The sequence below is a fragment of the Cuculus canorus genome, chromosome 2 (assembly GCF_017976375.1).
Source record: "Cuculus canorus isolate bCucCan1 chromosome 2, bCucCan1.pri, whole genome shotgun sequence".
NCBI classification, from domain to species: domain Eukaryota; kingdom Metazoa; phylum Chordata; class Aves; order Cuculiformes; family Cuculidae; genus Cuculus; species Cuculus canorus.
In genome coordinates this window covers 43,931,881-43,952,020 of record NC_071402.1, presented here as the reverse complement: position 1 = coordinate 43,952,020, position 20,140 = coordinate 43,931,881, and positions in this window count along the sequence as shown.

The following is a 20,140-nucleotide window of genomic DNA, read 5'->3' as shown; positions in this document are numbered from 1 at the left end:
AGGCTTGGAAAAAAACAGCTTTAAAACAGCTTTGATCTCCTGAGGTGAGGCATATTTTTGTGCAAAACTACTTCCTCTGAGGCATGATGGCAGTTGAATTGATCTGGAAGGAAAAGAAAAAAAAAGAAAAGCAGGTGGGTGAGAAAATGAAGAGGAAGGAGGTGTGGGAACTTATAATGAAAATTAGACTTTCATTCAATCTTCATTAACAGACTTTTCCTACATTTTATTTAAAACATATAACGATTTCAAGATTCAATTGTTTTAAATTCTCCGAAGGAAAGTAGCTGATTTCTTAAGAATGTAAATAAGAATTTGGCATGCCAAAGCTTTTATGTTTTCTCCTTAGGAAAATGCTTTTTTCATTGGGTTATTATCAAGATTACAAATTAATTACAAATTAAGAGAAAGAGAAGAAATTTTACATTGAATACGTCTGGTTTCTCAGACTCTAGTTAAATGGTTTAAATAGTCTAATGCCAAATGGCGGTCTAAATCTAAGAATGGAACATGTCATTCTAGGCTTTGTGTGCACATGTAGTTGGATTACTTTCTGTCCTAGAGCCTACTACCAAAAATTTGCAAAGGAACAGAGGTAAAGTCAAACAAGCAGAACCGAGTTATAACCTGGCAGTGAACAATGAAGTTCAGTATCAGGAGAAGCATGAGTCACAACAGTTCAGTTTCACAGCCATTGTCAACTGCTGCATTTGCAGTTTTGAGAAAAAGAAGATTTGAGAAGAGATTTTCAAAAAGCCACAGCATGCATATCCTCGGGAATCTGTGGGGAGAGAAGGTGTTGGGTTCTTTGGTTGCTTGATTGCTTTGCTTTCTCAGGGAATCCTTCCCCTGCATGAAAGGTAACAATGTTTTACTTGATTAAAGGACAGAAAGACTTGGAAATATGTTCATTACATATCACAGCTTTACTTTACATGTTGATAATAATTATTTATAAAGGTGTAAATGGAATTTAACATCTGACTCTCTTTGTGCCTTTGAAAACCACCATACATAATTTAGTGTATACCAATTAAATTTTCTAACTTTGATTTAGAGATATTGAAATAAAATTGCATGAAGAGGAAAAGGGCTGTTCATTTTTGGATTCTTTTTCCTTTTTGTCAGAGATTAAAATGATGTCTTGCTTTTCTTACAGTGAATAAATAAAACCTTTATTTTAGTTCTGTCACATAGTGCTGTGGTAATACAATAGCATCACGTTCTCCTGCTCAAAGTGAATCTAGATTTTCTTTGCAAAACTCGCAGCTGGAAAGTTAAATTTAGAGATACTAACAAATGGAGTTTAGGCTTCTTTCATTGTCACTTGTAATGGTAGAGTAGCTTCTGCTCTTTTCACATGGCACTGTCATTGTTAAGTTTCAAAGCCTTTTTAATTTAGATTGGAAGTGTCCAAGCTTGACCAACTCTGATGATTCATTATATTGCATGTATTAAAATAAAATAATATCTGATATATTTCCAGAAAGAAAAAAAAAAAAGACAGAGAAGTAAACCAATGTACAAATATGTTACTACTCTTGGTGGCTGCAGAGACTAAAAACGTGTGATCAGGAGTCTGAAAAGCAAGAAATGTGACCCTCTCAAAGCCATTACCTCTTCAAATTACAGTTCTGAGGAGCCTTATTTACGATCTTCAAATGCCCAGAGCTGATGTTGCTGCAATGGTTATTGACCTTAGAGCCCTCTGAATGCACTCTGGATGAGCCAAGGAAAGAGGAAACAGATGACTGGCACAGACTATCATCTCCTGTTATTGCATGAACAAGGAGAAAATCTCTTCATTTTTCAGGAGGATCTGTAATTGGAAAATTTGAAGCTTGTTTTATACTCCTTACAGTAAGCAAAGCAAAGGCTCTGGGTTTTCCTTTCCTAAGATAAAGGGATGTTTCAGGAAATTTCTTTGTGTGAAGATGCTGCTGATCAGAACTGTGTGTCAGCACAATGTTCAGTTGGGCTCATGCCATCTCAGTTTCCCTAATTAAAAGAAGTTTTCATTATAAACAAAGAACTAATTTCTCACAAAAGTGAAGACAAAGTCAAAGCAAGAAGTATAAGAATCAGAAAAGTTATTAGAGTTGACAATATAGATACAGATTATGTCAGAAAGGTCAAAGCTGAGGGTTTTGCAAATGCAAGTTCTTTTCTGAGAATGACTTCTCCGAGAATTCCTCATTTATCAGAGGGACAAGTAGATATGGTTTAGTTTTATAGCTAAATAAATGTTTCTTTAAATGTCTTGATCAAAATAAAGCCATAATTTAAAGATGAATCAAACAAATACATTGAGGAACTTCTATGCAACTTCCAAGTAACAATTTAATTTTTTAACAACCAGCAGAGAGCAGTGCTACTTTGCAATCTGAATATTCACACTGCAATCTTGAAATTGTTTTTAGCCAAAACTTAGAAAAATTATACCTAGATCGTTTATAAGCATATGTTATGATCTTATGTTAGTTATGAGCTTTTACTAGTTTTCCTCTGAAGTTAAGCAGAATAAGTGAAAGCATTCAGTTAATATGGAAAAGGAAATAGGGGAAAGAAATTTCATTTCTGTTTCTAGAATTATTTTTCAATAATTGTATATCTAATTATATATAAGCTATATATTCAAATGTTCTTCTTAATTTAAATTTTATATTAAACTGCTGTAGGAAGACTTGAAAAAAAAAGAAGAAAATAAAAATTACCTGTCAATTTAAATTAAGAAGCAAATAAGTAGAACAGATCACATACACGCTTCCCATCACTGCCAGTAAAGTCTCACAATTTCTTAGTGCCTCCACTTGTTTGGATGCAGTGAGCATATCTGGAATTAAATCATGAAGTAGGGAGAATTCTGACAAGTGGAAGGAGAAAAAATATTTAGAAAAAGAGAGAATACTCATGGAAAGATTTTTTCCCTCTCATTCTTGTGGCGTTATAGTGAAGGCATTTTTGGTTGATCAGTTGTCCATGCTACAGTATAGATTCTTTGAGATATGTTTATCAAGAAAGTTATGTATTGTTTGAATAGAGTTGTTCAAGGCAAAGACCAGTAGGTCTGATCTTTGCAGGATACTCATGCAGAATCTAAACCTAAAATAGTACCATAATTCTAACCAGCGCAAGTGGCCATAAATAGCAGGTTGCCAAATTAAGCTGACTGAGCAGATTAAACACAATATATGTACTTAAAACTGACTGCAAGTAGTGTTATTAATCATATCTGTTTCTTGGGAGGTAAAATTCCCAGCTGAATATTGGAGTCTTCTTCTTTTTTCTCCTTTTTTCTTTCTTTTTAACCTCGGTCCCAATTTACAATACTTGAAGCGGATTAGAGTTTTTAAACAGTGGATTAGATTTATTTTTTAATTTTTCTAAGAATGCTTTAAAAACATTTGTACTATCATTAAGTTTTGATCATTCATTATCACTCATAGGGCTCTTTAACTGTTGTGTTTATTTTCTTCTTGGGTCATCCTGATGTACTTAGGAGACTCTTCATCCCAAAACAACATTTAAGAGAAGACTGGATGGTTTTGTAGATTTTACACAGCTACACAGCTAAACCTGTATGACTGCACATTCAAGTGGTGTGAGGGCATCAGAAATCCAATGCTTTCTCATTGATTTGCTTGTCTTTAAAATAGTGTAGTGTATATAGCAATTCATGGCATCCAGTGCAGCAAAATGGAATATGCAGTTGTCCGTATAAATATAGCCCTGAAAGATTATCAAGCTGAATCTTGCAGGTAATAAATGTAAAGTTATAGCATATTTGCTGTTACTGATGTAGAACTAGATTCTTAGGGACTATTTTTGTATGAATGAATATTAAGCCTGTAATATTTTGCTTTCATATTGTTGTGTTTTTAACAGTAAGTATTTAACAACTTATTAAGCTCAACCCTTTCTTAAATAACTGAAAGGTGCTTCAGGATTGTGCATATTGCCATGCAATAGCAGCAGCTCTTTTGTTCTCCTGATTTGGTAAGCAGAGTTTAATAATACAGGTTGTAGTAGTGAAAAAAAAGACTTGTAAACAAACTTCTGTTAAGTATGTGATAGAAAATGTGCTAACACACAATAGGACAACAAGGTACTTCTCTGTAGATGATTCATTAAATGTATCAGTGATACTGACTTCATAACAGTTCAAAAATACAGCTGTGAAGTACTTCAAAGGGAAACACAAAACATTTGGGTTAGACACCTATTGCCTGACAGTACGTGATCTTAAGTGCAACTAGAGAGATCAAAGCTCTGAACAGAGGAAGGGTTAAATCATTTGCCATGTGAGCTGTTTTTGTACTGGCTGGCGGATGTAAAGTTGTATAACTCTCCTTTTTATCTTAAATTATCTGAGATACACTGATGCTAGTGTTTTATTTTTGTGAATATAGCTATATATAATACAGTTCTGAATTGGATTATGAAATTAAATAGAAGCAATGATAGGATCAGGAAGACAGCGGTCCAGAGAGAGGGTAAGCCAAGGTCAGTTGTAGTCACTACCCTGCAGCTGGAAACCTCTTCAGAAAGGGAATGGATTAAGGAAGGTGATGAGTCATACAGAAAAAAACAAGAAACATCCTCAGGGATTGAGACTCTGCTGCTACAAGCTTATCAGTGAAATTTAAGCTGAATTCTGCAGACTGACCCAGCTGTTAGACTGGATTCCACTCCCTTTGCACACAAAGTGGGCATGAAAGCCTTTCAGATGTCTTTTTCAAAGATTCAAAATGTCCTTCAAACATAAATCAGATGAGATATATCCTCCTGACACATCTGCTTTAACCATTAATTTATAGTTCTAGGATCCTTCTTTTCTTGTAAGTAAAACTCAGCAAGACTCTTTACTTAATCACATTTCAGAACCTGCAGTATGTAGGTTTCTTTGTGAACTAGTCAGACAAATGTGCTCCATGTTCTGTAATATTTCTGTAATCTTTCAAAGCAAATTTTAAGGCTTGGCTACTGTAGAATTACTCTATGAGATGCGAATGCATATGCTGAACAATTTTGACTCTGCAAGTCTTAAACTGCATAGCATGTCTCTTACATGTGCATGGCAATTTAAATCCAGGCATTCCAGGGAGGTGGAAGGAAACGTAACTTTGCTTAATACTTTTTTTCTTGTTACTGAGACTAAAATTACCAGAATTCTTGCAACTTTGTAATTTTTTGTCCTCTTTAGCCTACTTTTTTTTTTTTCATTTTTTCTATGGTCTTCTGAAAACTATCCTGTGGGCTCATAACTTTTCATATTTAAAAGAGATGGTGGTGGCTTATTTTGAAAACAGAAGATTTGATTAGGTCAAATACAAAGGGAATAAATGTATTCTTCAGTAAGAGAAAGTCTTTTGAAATGGATTAGGATGCTGATATAGGTCATAGAAATAGCCCTCATGGAGTGCATGAAGTAAGAAGTATATCAAATAATATGTTTAAGTATTTTGAGATGGTCAAGTCAGAAAGATCTGAATCAGTTCTGCTTAGTACTCAGCTGCATTTTTTCCTGCTGTGGAATAACTGTTGTCCAGCTAATGAAAACTGCGTAACAAATACCTATGATAAACCTTAATCTCTCTTAAAATATCTCTTAAAGACATACTTTTCCAGAGGGCAGTTGTTCTCATCTTTTTGAGAAGACTGGACAACTGATTTAGATTGGATGCCTACTGTTTAGATATCTAAAGTTAGGCAAAGTAAATTCCACTCTTACTTATACCATGATAAAAGGAGAGGGAGGACACAGGGCCTGGGCCTATAATTCCATAAGGTGTATGGGATTTGGTGGAAGCTGAAGTTATCCCAACATACAGAGCTGCTAAACTATGCTGCAGGAGTCCCTCTTGCTATACAATAGCATAATTCCAGGTTTTAAAATTCAAAATAAAGTTGGCATAGCCATACATCCCTAAACAGTGACAATCCTATTTTATTTTATTTTTTCTTTGTATTATGAATGACAATTTTGCAGGGACATAATAAAAGGTACTTTTATGTACAGTTAACTGTGCATTATGAAAAATGGACTGTATCACAAAGATGTATTCTGCACACACCAGAGGCTTAACTGTTTTCACTGCTTTCTTACACTGGAAGTTTTATTTTGGTTTTGCTTTTTGACCTTCTATGACAATGCTTGACTCCATCTTGCATGTACATAGGTGTGGTGTAAGTCACAGGAATACTCACAATCAGATTTTTCTAGCTACCCAGAAGAGACTTAATATGCATAAAAGTTTACTATTGACTTCTTTCTCCTGAATCTGTAATGAATATCGCTTATAAAACACCAGGTGTAAATTTAACATATCTATTTGTTTAGAGTGTTGAAGGCACAAAACACACGTTCTTAAAAACCTTCTTCCCATACTGAATTCAGAGACAATTATTCCATGGATAACTACTTGTTGTTTCTAAATGAAAACCCATGCAAAAATCTGTTAGTCTAAAGGCAAAAAAAATAATCACAGAAGTTGAAGGGAAAGAAGTAACCCATAGCCTACAAAATATGGAAGCAGAATTCCTTCAATAGCTGAAATCTCATGCAGTAAAGCATGTAGTTATTTCTTTCTCAATATACTTTTGATCATGGCAACATGAACACAAAATTCAGCTTGTAATGGAACCCACAGAAACAGTCCCATCACTCCCACCTGTCTTATTTTGAGCAGCATATGAGCACATAACTTGAACTCTACATTTTTACAAGTGGTATTTTCTTACAAATTGGTTTTCCTTAAGACTTGGTCTGATTTCTTAAGGTAACATAGATGAATCTGATCAACAAAACTTTTGTTGAATTTGATGTGAGAAATGTAGCATAACAGCTTTAAATATTTTAAAGCATCTTATACTATAAATCACACTAAACTATCAAATCAATACTCACTGCAGGGTAGCCATGGGTAATTCTTATTCTGGATGAGGTCTTATTTATCTTGTGAGAAACAGACTGTAATATAAAGCTTCCCCATTTCAGGTTTTGCTGTGGTAGAAAACTGTAGAATGCTGTTAGGAGTGGGACAAACTCTCTGAAGGCAATTCAAGAAGGTAGTGAACTAGCATGATCCTACTCCCAGAAGGAATAGATGCTCCTTTATATAACGTCTTTCTTCACTCCTGGCTCTAACACTAGGAAAATCGCATTGAGAGGCTTTAGCGTCAACTTTATTACCTGAAAATATTTTCTCCTTAGAAAAGACAAAGCCTGTCTTGAACCTTTGATCTTATTAGATTATTCCATGTGGTGTCAGAATAAATTCTAAAACAATAAAATAACATTATTAATCCAACTTCATTTTGTGACCAATTTTTTATTTTTTTGTGAAAAACTCTCAGCAAGAAGCTATAGCATTGAAGTTTACTACATAACATGGCTATCAGAAAGTTTTTATATCACTTGATTAAACAACAGACAGAAGAGAGAGAGATTTCAGGATGGTGAACACAATAGGATGAAAAGTCATTCAGACTTCCACTGATTGTGGACATCCATGAAAGAAGAGCCCTCCAGTAGTTGGTGCTGGACTAGGATTCTTATTCTGCCTTTCTTCTCACCATACTTCTAGCTGTTAATGACTCACTCTGCTGCTTTCCTCTGCCTTCTGTGTCCTAAATCAGATTCCTTTGAACCTGCTCCTCTCATTTCTCCCCTATACTCACAACCAGCAAAGTCCCTTCTTGAGGGGTTGATTCATCTTTATATACCTATAGTTTAAGTTGGCAGAGTCAGCTTCGTTTTAGCCATTATAGGTGCACATGATAATTAATATCATCCTGTAGATGTATGTCTTGTATAATAAAATGCAATAAGGATTATTTTATATGAAAACATCTTTCATCACAAGATTCTGAAGGGTCCAGTGGACAGTAATTGAGTCAACAAAATTGATTACAAAGCTTTCACAGCTAAACCCTGAGTAAGAAAATTGGGAGAGTTTCTATTTTCAAAACACTGTTCACTAGAGAATAATTCTTTAAGATTGTGAGAACTGATTTTGTGAGAGAATTTGGCCTTAATTGTTTTCATTTTAGCAGTTAACATACAAAAAATGTGGCTTGTCTACATGAGACATACTAAACAGCTAAATAATTAAATTTGGCATGCCAGGAATAGAACTGAGATTACTAAACCACTTGACTCCTATGCTTTATTTAACTACTAAGTCAAACAGCTAGTCTCCTGACTACATATGCATGAAAAGTTTTAAATTAAATTCCTGCTGGAATCTCTATTTTGGTAAAAGATGGCTTAAATAAAGTTGTACCTCAAAGGGGGTGGAAATACATTTCAAAATGATCTGAATGAAGTTGACATCTACAAAGCATCTTTCTCCTTATTTGACTTCTATTTAATATTTAAGTTGTAGTTAAAATGGTTAAAAGCTAAATAATGTTTATTAAAATGACAATAATGAAATATTTGCATCTAATGAGAGTTGAAAATTCCTATAAATTAAAAATGAGGCAGACTTTTAGATTTTAACTTTTAACATAATTAAAGTCAGGGGATTTTTGAAATAACTTCTGCTGTACTGCATAACTCTTCTATCTAATTCTACTCATACCTCTAAATTGATGATTCAAGTTCTGGCAATTCATCCTTGTGTAGTGTAGTAGGTATAGTACATTAGGTATGGCACCTACATACTATAAATGAAATGCTTTAATTAATTTTGTCAGTTTGTTCTGCTAGTGTATCTTAGCATATCACTTTTATTAAAAAAAAAAAGGCCAAGATTGGCCAATACCCCTTTGGCACATGGATTAACAGATTTCACTGCCCATAGCTGTCTGTTTATTGTGTCCTTTGAACACAATATTAATTCAGAATAGCTTGTACTTTTGAGCAACAATATTTTGCATTTTAGATAAACTCGATCTGCTTGTAATTGAATACATTTTTTTATAAGTACCTTTATCTATTGACATGAACAACTATTATAATTTGTCCTTTGTTAATTGTTTTGTATCTTGCTTACATTCTTTTTTCTTATAAATATTTTCCTATAATTAATTTCCCAGTTTATTCAAAGGTTTAGTTAGTCTATGATACAATGGCAATTGAGATTACTGGCTCTCACATCACCAGCATGGATCGCTCGTGCTCATTTCATATTTATGAAATGACTTCTTCACATTCACTTCTTCCACATTCTTGGGCATATCCCATTTGTTGTTAGTTTGCTTGATAATGATAGACTGGGATAAGAGGAGAATTATCTACCTGTGGGACTGGTTCTATATGTGCACATGCTGTGCAAGGAGCTCTTGGTTTGGCGAAATTTGATGTGTTCTTTCGAGAGTTGCTGAAAACCGACAGCTAAAATAAAATGAGAGGTACACAGGTGACACCTACTTATCGGGATGCTTCAGAGTGGATACCCGTCCACTGTGACAGCTTTGTATTCCATAAGAGAAGTCTTGTGGGAGAGGGTGCCAAGCTGAAAATGAAAGATCTAACAGCTCAGATGAGACTATTTCTCTAGCTGGTGTGATAGCTTTCACCAAGGGTGCTCGGCAGCAGGCTATCAAAAGAAGTAGGTGATAGTGAGAAATATGAGGGTGCCTGGGACAATCAGGAGTCATGATTTGAACTCGTACCAGTGGCTTGAGGCAGTGTACAAGTGATGTTTTCGATGGCTGTTTGGTCTGCTCAATAGAAGACCGAAGTTAAGACTTCCATGGTAGCATTCTCCAAAATGCTGATAGTTCCAGGGCATGAGGCGTGAGGAGCAGGCAAAGATCCACAGTTGCAGTACATTGACGAGACCGTGGAGTAGCGAGAACAGGTATTTTGGTACATTAGGAACTGGGAAGCCTTTTGAGACAAAAGAAACCCATAAAGGAAGGGTAGATTTTATTTTAATCAAGGCAGAGACAGACTGCTGGCTCTAAAAATTAAGGTCATACAGGATTATTTAAACAAGGAAATGGGAAAATGTTGACAAGCATGGATAAAAACCTCATTCAGATTGATTCAACTTGGCAGTGGAACCTGGATGATATTCAGCACACCTCTGAAAAGGCCAGAAGAGAAATAAGCAGATATAGGGAGGGCAAGTCAGTTTACCTAAAATAAATAGGGAGGGCAAGTCAGTTTGCCTAGCTGACTAGCATGGCAAAGCTAAACCAAGGGCAAAGCTAACAAATGTTGCCTTCTACACCAATGCTAGAAGCCTAAAAAACAAGATGGGGAAAACAGACTTTTTGGCAACAAAGAGCAATGTAGATACAACAGGCATCTTGGAGACCTGGTGAAAGGATAATTCATGGGATACAGTGTTGTCAGGCTACCAGCTTTGAAGGAAGATGGAATGAGATGTACAGGTAAGGGCTGTACATGAAGATGTACATGAAGGAAAGTATAAAATTTAACAGCATAAAAATATTGAGGGGAAAGAGAAGCACTATGCGTTGAAATCCCATACTCTGATAACCATACACAAATAATAATAGTACTAGGATGGTGCTCTGGGCCCCTTGATGTCGAAGATGATAGTGCTTAGGTAATTTTTCAGATTTAAAACAGATTGCAGTAGCATGAGATTTTCACTATACATATCCAGACTGTATCATTGCTGCCTCAAGACAAGAGGTAGAGATAAGACTGTTGTGTGCAATAAATAACTGTTTCCTAGAATAACTGATGTCAGCACTCTAATGAAAAGCTGACATTTGGGCCTTGGTCCTGAGTAATGCATTAATCTAATTGCAGTGTGGTTAAATTGGAAATCACTCTCTCTCTTTCTTCCTTGTCTTCCTTCTTTCTTTCATGTTTCCCCCCTTCGGCAGACTTGTTCTCATTTTGATTAAGGACTACCTAGCAGATCTTAACTTCCCCTAACTACAGATAAAACTCTTCCCACTGTGTCTAATAAGATGATGTTCAATAAGATGCATGAGCAATACTGACACAAAAATTGCTGACCCTTCCCCCTTGAATGATTTTTCAATGAAGTGTGTATCAAAAAGTTGAATAAAACAGTTTATGTCAATCTGAACAGTAAAAGTTTGTGATTGCTGCCAGTTAAGAACAGAAAAGTTCTGTTTACCTGTGCCTGCTTGCAGCAATTTAGTTACCTTTAGTTAACCTCTTTTCAAATGCAGTTTAGAGGAATAGTCACTGCTACGGGAATTGAACTAAAAAAAAGGGAAGAGGTCCTTGAATTAGAGCAGTGTAGTGTGAGGTTTCATGGATTGTTTATTGGAGGAGAAATTTCACTACCATTAGACATTTTGTGGACTTTCAAGAGTAATTAGTTTTTATTATTTCCCTCTGTTTTAATTCTGATGTTTCTTTCTTATAGCATTTCCACATGAATGTCAGCCTTGAACTTCTTTTAATTTCTAAATATATGCAGGAAGCTATTAAAAGTTTGGATGTCATTTAACAGACAATGATCCTGTACAATTTTTGAGAAACAAAATGGATCATGTACCTTGATGAAGAACTGAAAAGATGGCATAGAGTTTGTTTTCAGGATCAGTTTGCAGCAACGCAGCATAGAATCACAGAATCACAGAAACACAGAATTACAGAATGGTTTGGTTTGGAAGGGACAGAGGTCCCTTTAAATCCACGCCCCCTGCAATGTGCGGGAACATCTTCAACTAGATAAGGTTGCTCTGAGCCCCCTTCAACCTGATCTTGAGTGTTTCCAGGATGTGGCATCTGCCACCTCTCTGGGCATCCTGTTCCAGTGTTTCAACACTCTCATAAAAAAACCTCTTCCTTTTATCTAGCCTGAATCTACCCTCTTTTAGGTTAAAACCATTACCCCTAGTCTTATCACAACAGGCCCTACTAAGATATCTGTCCTCATCTTTCTTATAAATCTCCTTTAAGTATTGAAATGCTGCAATGAAGTCTCCCCAGAGCCTTCTCCTCTCCAAGCTGAACAACCCCAGCTCTCTCAGCCTTCATTCACAGGAGAGGTGTTCCATCCCACTGACCAGTTTTATGGCCCTCCTCTGGACCTGTTCCAACAGGTCTCTGTCTTTCCTTTGCTGAGGCCTCCAGAGCTGGACACTGTATTCTAGGTAGGGTCTCATCAGAGTGGAGTAGAGGGGCAGAATCACCTCCCTCAACTTGCTGGCCATGCTTCTTTTGATCAATTTAGGATTCAGTTGGCCTTCTGTGCTGTGAGTGCCCATTGTCAGGTCATGTCCAGCTTTTCGTCCACCAATACTCCCCAGTCCTCTCAGCAGTGCTGCTTTCAATCCCTTCACTTAGTTTTGTGACTATTAAAATTCAAGGATCTCTCTTTTTAGTATAAAAGACATGGGGTAGACATGGTGAAATTGTTCCCTGCAAACGGAACCTTGTAGAATACAATCTGCAGACAATCACAAAGAACGATTCCATCAGCATCATCTTCCTTACCTTGTCTATATGCTTGAGCAAAAAAATTCCAAACTTGAACATAAAATTCTGTAAGGTCTGTTTAAATTGTATCATTATTAAATTGGCAGTTGTTCAGAAAAAATACAAAAACAAGTGGAAGTTTTAAATACGTAAGTGCGTACTCCATGGAATGGAGTTAGAGATGTGTCTGCAGAGTATGTGGCAACAGAAATATGGAGGTACCAAGAAGAGGCTACAGAGATCTCTAGGTAACTAAGTCAGAGCTTAGAGATATAGGCTAGTCTAAGCATTTCTTAATTGCAACAGGAGATAAGTCTAAAAGCTGGAACATATGCATGAACAGATAAATCTTTTGATCATGACACAGATTGGCTGAGTGGACAACTTTCTTAAACTGATGAAATGGAAGTTTTTAAAAGCTGCTACCAAAATGACTAACCAGTATTCTGAGAGAAAAAAAAATATAAGTGTGGATGAAGAAAGAACAGGAAATACATTCAAAAGCTGTCATTTAATTTGTTGCCTGGATACGCTGTGAATCATCTACATACTTGGAGACAGGCTTACAGGGGATAGTACACTGTAAAGCACTTGTCCTTTATTCATGTTAATAACTTATATAAGTTGGTGCCTTTAAATTCTTTTTCTAGTACAGTTATTTAAAGATTGAGCTGCAGCTGGAAATAAGAATCAACTGTCTTAATGAAGTTCCCTTTCAACACAGATTTAGAACTTGAATAGCTACAGAATTTACACAGCTTTGCAGGGCTCTACTGTTAATCTCTACGTTATTCAGGATTATGAGTATTATGCAGTTGGTTTGCAATTAATGTGAACTATTGTCAAAAGACTTACAGTTATTCCTGTAAAAAAATTGGTCGTACTCTCCCGTAATGAGTGCATTAAAAACCATAAGAAAAAAAAAAGAAAAGCGTAATGTATATGAATAATAAATATTTTAACCAGTTACAATTCTATAGGAGAATTGGTTTCACACAATTGAAGTGTTAACATTGCAAAATTTTTGCTTACATAGGAAATGGCGAAGATTGTGGAACATCTAATAGGAAGCATTGATGCAAAAGTGATTCCCATTAAGCAGTATAAAAAGGAATTGCCCCTTAACTACCTATGAAGTAAGATCTGTGCCAAGAGCTGTAAGAGTGCACTGTCATCAGTTCCTGTCACTACATTCCATTCAGCCATAGCACGTATGCACATATACATACAACTACAAGTTCATAGGATAAAACGTTCTGAAATTCCCAAATTCGAAAAATGCAAGTCCTATGACGTCTGTGATGCCTAACTAGTGTGATCCAAACAACAATCTCATAAGCTTCAAGTGTGTTATATCAGATTGACAGGTAAATATAGAGAAGGTACATGTCCATAGAATCTTTTCTTTTTTTTTCTTCATAAGCTCTAGAAGTCACAAGAAATTTTCAATCCTAAGTGAACATCCTTTTTAGAGAAAAGCATGACAGGTTTTTCATGTTATTTTGAGAATGCTTCAGTAATTTAGCCATGTACCCAGATGCACAAAAGAAAGTGGTATGAGGAACACTTATATACAGCCTTTTTTTCACTGCCAAGCCTTTATGACCAGATTCATATTTACAGGCAGGCCACTGATATGAAGGAGTGCAGTGCCCAACTTATGCCTTGGGAACAACAATAATATGTTTTATCCACCCTGAAGAAAGGAAAAACTAAAAACAACTATATAAAATGAGTGTCCAATTTTAATGGCATGCTGTTACAGGTGCCTAACTCAGAATCTGTGTAAGTTACTATAAATAATTCAGTTCATCATCCTGCGTATTACTGACAAATGAGTTTGTCAGTACTGTCAGAAGCTTGGGTTCACATTTTTCATTGGGGATGTTCTCATATAGTAGATCTTCCTGGCTAAGAGAAAATAATAAATTTATTGTTCTCAGAATGCTTGCCAAAATATCAATTTGCATTCATTTAACCACAGCTAAATTAATTTATATGTTAATTTTAAATGTCACTTCAAGGAAGCATACTCTGGAATGAAAAGCACATACTTGTGCCACAGAGTCACTAATATTTTATGCTTTATGACTAACGTCATTCTTAGAATTAAAAATTGGAAACTAGAATACAGTCTTGATTGTTACCACTATTAGCCCCATCCCTGGAAACATTCAAGGTCACATTGAGTGGGGCTCTAAGTAGCCTTATCTAGTTGAAGATGTCCCTGCTTATTGCAGGAGGATTGGACTACATAGCCTTTAAAGGTCCCTTCTAACTCAAACTACTCTATGATTCTATAATTCTATGATAATAATCCTCAAAAAGGAGCAGGAATGTCTTAGGGAAGGAAACAGGAAAGGGAGAGCAGAGTCTACACCTTACCCTGCTAGTCACCTGTCATGTGATAGCATTGATAAATTATTTAATATCTGCTTCTTTTATTCTGTATTATGTCTTCATGGGGTGATATCCTGTAGCAATGTGCTCTGCTCTGGCTGAATCTGTTTCATTTCCTTTGCAGATGGCTTGCTGCCATGGAAGATAATGGGGAAAAAAACAAAAACCAAAACTGTTAGGCTTCTATCTTCTGGCAGTTTCAAAGGACTTTAGGAAAAAAAGAGCAGAATTTATTCTTACAGACTTTCATGATGGTCTTTCAGCATAATACAAACTGTAACAATTTATCCCTCAGTTTATTTTAATGTAACGTTAATTATGTTTCACCAAATTTCTCCTTAAAACTTAACGCCAGCCTTAGAATGTACTTGATGTTTTAATAATGCTATGACATGGGCAAACCTTGATCAGGATAAAAAGTAATTTGAGAAATAATAGTTGAACACCAGTTTTAGATCAATAGGAGTTGTTCATAGCTACGGATGAATGGCAATAAGGAGGAAAATGCAAGATAGCTAGAAAATTTATGTGAAACCGGGCAGATTTAGCTTCTGTTTCACATTTTTAATATTTTGCATTAGATCATCCTTCAAAGTTTTTGAGTTGTTATATCCAAGAGTTTTATTCATAAGTAAACAGACGGAGCAAAATAAAAGCTACCAGTGTGCTTGTTCCTTGTTCTTCTGTCATTAGCAGTGTGTGTCCTGTGCTTTGGAAATACATAATACCAAAGTTCCAAATTTTAAGCTATTTCATAAAGCAATGAAAAAAAAAATAAAATGTAGAAGCAGATCTTCTAGTTACGCATATGTGGTCCAGTGGACTTGCCTGACTTGCCAAGTCCGATCTTGCAAGACGGGGTAGACACCAAAGTCACTGTGACTTTGCAGAAGGGAGTGGTTTGACTTGAACAACTTTAACTTGTAAAGCAGGTGGATTGGGTGGTGGTTTAACATACAAATCAGCTGAGTGACACTTGTGGTGAGGTGGAGGCTTCACAGTCTGATGTTACTTCAGTTAAGAACACAAATACTCCACAAAAACACTTACTGAACTCCCACTTTTGAGGAAACACCAGGCCTTGCCAAGAGCCAGTCAACACAGAACAATAATTGACTTAGTACCACCTCACTAAGAGGTGCCAAAGAGTTTTAAAAGAGTATAAAACTGGCACCATAAAACCCTTTGTTTGGGGGAGAATCGCCTTACTTGATGGATGGATTGATGGACCTGAACTTCTCTTCCTCCCCTCCCCAAAGAAGGGATGTCTTTTCTGTGAGTCGTGCCTTCGGCTTTGTCAGATGTTACCTGGGAAAAGAACTGCTAAATCAAGTTTTATTTATATATATATATATATATATATATATATATGATCATTGCTAACCACCTATATTCATCTAGCACTAACACAGCAACTGAATTTATCAACGGCAATCCTAAACTCGCTTTTATCTTCTGCTTTAAATAAATTACTCAGCATGTTACATCATAAATGTTTCAGCATTGCAAAATTGTCTCAGTTAGGGTCTTGTGAGGGGCTCTGATGGGCAATGCAAAACTGGAAACTCTCTAAATTGCTCAGGTGACAGCTCATTTGGCTCTCTGGTAGCAAGTATTAACCCCGTGGGTGACAGTACACTCACAGGTAACAGTAACTCTGACTGCTGGCTAACTCATATACCTATTTCCACATAATCCTTTAGACACAAACTGTTGTCCAAGTCTGTTAATAGGGGCGGGTCCAGCCACACCTAGGCTTGCTTTCTGAGGAGGAGCTTATGAAACAAGGGGACTCATCCTGATCTTCCTGCCTCAAAGACAAGTCATCCCTCAGCCACCCATCACCTATTTACACAACAGCATAATTCTACACACATAAACTCAGGCAGATTTGACTCGTATTTTTACAGAAAGTCAATAATCTAGTTTGACTGTTATTTTTGTTAACTCCATTTTCTGCCAGTTACAGTTTTTGGTGGTTTCAGTCTTTTTGCCTTTCCTCCTTCTTTGCCAATTCTTGGAATGAAGGAGAAGGTTTGGGAGATTGTTGTGTCCCATTTAAAGCTGTGACTGGGAAGAGCTCTTCGGAATCACCAGCACAGTACCAGAGTGACACAAATCACTCAGGGGGGAGAGTGTAAACAATATTTTAGTAAAAAATGTGCATGCCCTGAGACACTGGATACCAACAATCAATGACCCATAGGCAATACAGCATCCATAAGAAACCCTGAGGGCTGATGTTACTGCAACAATCTGCAGCTTAGAAACACTGGTAACACTGTATAACAATCTGCTTAGTGGAACCAAAAAAACATAAAAAGGTCTGATGTTGCCAGAGTCAAATCCAAAGGTGCCTGCCACAGCCTGCTGCAGCTGCACTTGTTACAAGAGAGAAAAAGGAAAAGAAAATGAGGAGACAGAGAGGGAAAAGAGAGAGATAGTTTATAAGAGAGATAGAAGAAATGAAAGATAGTCAGCACCCTCAAGGCTCTGCAAGTTGTAGCACACATTTTCTTTCTCCTCGAGGTCCAAGAAGATGGTGGTTGTCTGGGGTGTCCACGAGGCTACAGGTGTACAAGTGTTTTTTTTGAACTCTCTGTCTCTCTTGGTCAGGTGGCAGTTCAGGTACCAGGTTGAGACATGCCCTTCAGCACATCCGCTGTGTCCACTCCTGTAACACTGCCCACTGAGGGGGGAAGGGAGGGGAAGTGTGGGGTAAAATTTCAGAATCACCTGCTTTGAGGCATTTTAACCCACATCATGTCAGGTCCATATAGAGAGCCTTATGGTTTAGAGCAGTAGCCCATGGTGAAGATCATGATGAAGCAGGCTGTCCCCCTGCAGAACATGGAGGAGCCCAGAGGAGCAGGTATCCACCTGCAGTCTGTGGAGGACTCCATGCTGGAGCAGGTAGATACTCACAAAGAAGACCCTGTGGGGATCCTGCACTGGAGCAGGCTCCTGGCAGAACCTGTGGAAAGAGAGAAGCCCACTCTGGAGCACATTTGCTGGCAGGGCTTTTGCCCTGTGGAGGACTGTCACTCAAGCGTTTGTTCCTGAGGGAACTGCTCCCTGGGAGGGAGCCATGCTGGAGCAGCTTGTAAAGAACTGCAGCCTGTGGGAAGCACTCACATTGGAGAAGAACTGTCTCCCATGGGAGAGACCCCATGCTGGAGCAGGAGAAGAGTATGACTTTAACAGTTGTTGACACTACTGCAACTGTGATTAATTTGCCAGTAGCATATCTTATACCTGATAAAAAAATACTTAAAATATATTGTGTATAACTGGGATTAGATATAGGATGCAAAATAGTGCTTTTGATTTTCCTAACACTAAAACTATCACACATGGAGAAGTTGCAAACAAGATACTCTTTACCTCCATGTCTCCCCATGGCTTCAGAGTTTGTCTTGGCTTATGGCCTGGAAAGCAGCAATCATTCACGTCTATATAAGTCGCAGGAGGTCCTCCCTGCCATGGCTTGGTGGAACTGAACAACCCTTGAACAGCCGAACTAGTTGAGTCAGTCATTGTGAACACCCAGTGGCTGCAGACGGCTAAACAATTCCTCTGTAATGTTTCAACTACAATCTATGTCATTTTATAAGACAGAAATAGAACAGTACAAAATCCAAGTTATCCAGTCCTTGTTAATATCTTGTGATTGAGTTTTATTAACAGTTACTGAAATCACTAATAATGACTAAGTGATTTCTAGGACCACTTACCGAAGCCATGCAAGTTGCCTTGAAGTGCTCCTACTTTGTATGTCTATTTAACCTCACAGTGAGGAGAAGGTAATAGTTACGCATAATGCATTTGTGCAGTTCAAAGCAGATTTGAAGCAGGACTCACAGACCAATAACACTAAAATCACGAGTTCAGCACAAAAAATGTCAGTATGGTTTTTTCTGCCCTTGGAGCTTATAACTTATTTTCTGAAGTTAAATAAATAAATTGGGGGTTTGTTTTTTTTAAGTTAGTTTAGAATTTGGGTCATACTTTGAAATAAGCAATAGTCAAAGCAGTGCAGAAATAAAATCTTCAAATTTTATTCAGATTAATAGTTGCTTAAACAGAAACAGCATTTCTGCTTTCTCTGTCTGATGACAAAGAAAACAACCGGGAGGAATTAGCTTATCCTTGGTTTTATTGCTATTATATAGCAGACCCCTTTTTAGTTGGAAATACAGAATCCTAGGCTGCAAGTTGACTCCTTATCATGTAAATCTGAAATATTTGTTATTTTCTTCCAGACATACACAATCATTCCTGTGACAAACCCTCGCTGTTTTTTTTTTTGTTCATGCTTGTTTGTTGAGTTTTTTTGCTATCCTTCTTAACATTCTGTTTTGAACAAATTACCCCTTGTGAATAATTTTTCCATCCTTTCTGCTCAGAAATGAATTGCAAAAAAACCTCAATATTTTAAAAATATGTTATTTGCATTTGTTCAACATAGAGTAATTTCATAAACAAATATTTTCAGCTAATGTCTTTATTTTTTGTCCTGTGTAACACTACCTACAAAAGAATTCTCTCTTACAGAAACACAAAGGTTTCAAACTGCTATTTGCATTTCTTTAAAGCTTGAAACTGCATTAGGATATTTGGCTGGATGTGCAGTGCAGCAGCCTACATTGTCCTTGACACTGGTTCCAGATTAAAGGATTCTATCGTGCACATTTGTGCTTCCTTCTCACACTGAATTTTGTATTTGTCCGGACATGATGTTGTGCTACAATCACCGAGAAAGTTTGTTAAAGTGACATCCCACAGTACATAGCAGTTTTACATTCCAGGGAATGACCTAGCCAGGGGGCTGTTTGCTTTTCTGCAATTACTAATACATTGTTCATTTTTCTTCCCCATGCAGTTTACCTCAGACAAATCCTGAACAGCAATTTCTGCCAATAATTCCGGTTTTCTCATAGTGATGGTTTCTCACAAAAACTGCGTAAATAAAAAAAATCTTGAGTGGAGCTAGTCACCAGTCACCTGACATTGCCACCTTCTTCCCCTTAAGGAGGAAAAATCTTCTTTTTGTGTATGTGCATCGTTGTTCAAGTTCTTAGTTTATCACTGCCTCCATGAAACATCAATATCAACATAAAACTCTTTAACTATAGGAAAAGAACCAATAAACTGCCAACAAATAGCAACAAATTGTTTCTCTGGCAACTGGGAACCTATGAATTCTTTTTCTGAACAGTTTAGAGTTAATATGTTTTCAATTTTGGCCCCTAATTCTGTTTTTGCAGCTTCTCCCATTAGTTCAGAAGCTAAATCTTAGCTCCTATGAATAAATATCAAGACCTTTCAGCATTATACTTGTTTATGAAATTGTTG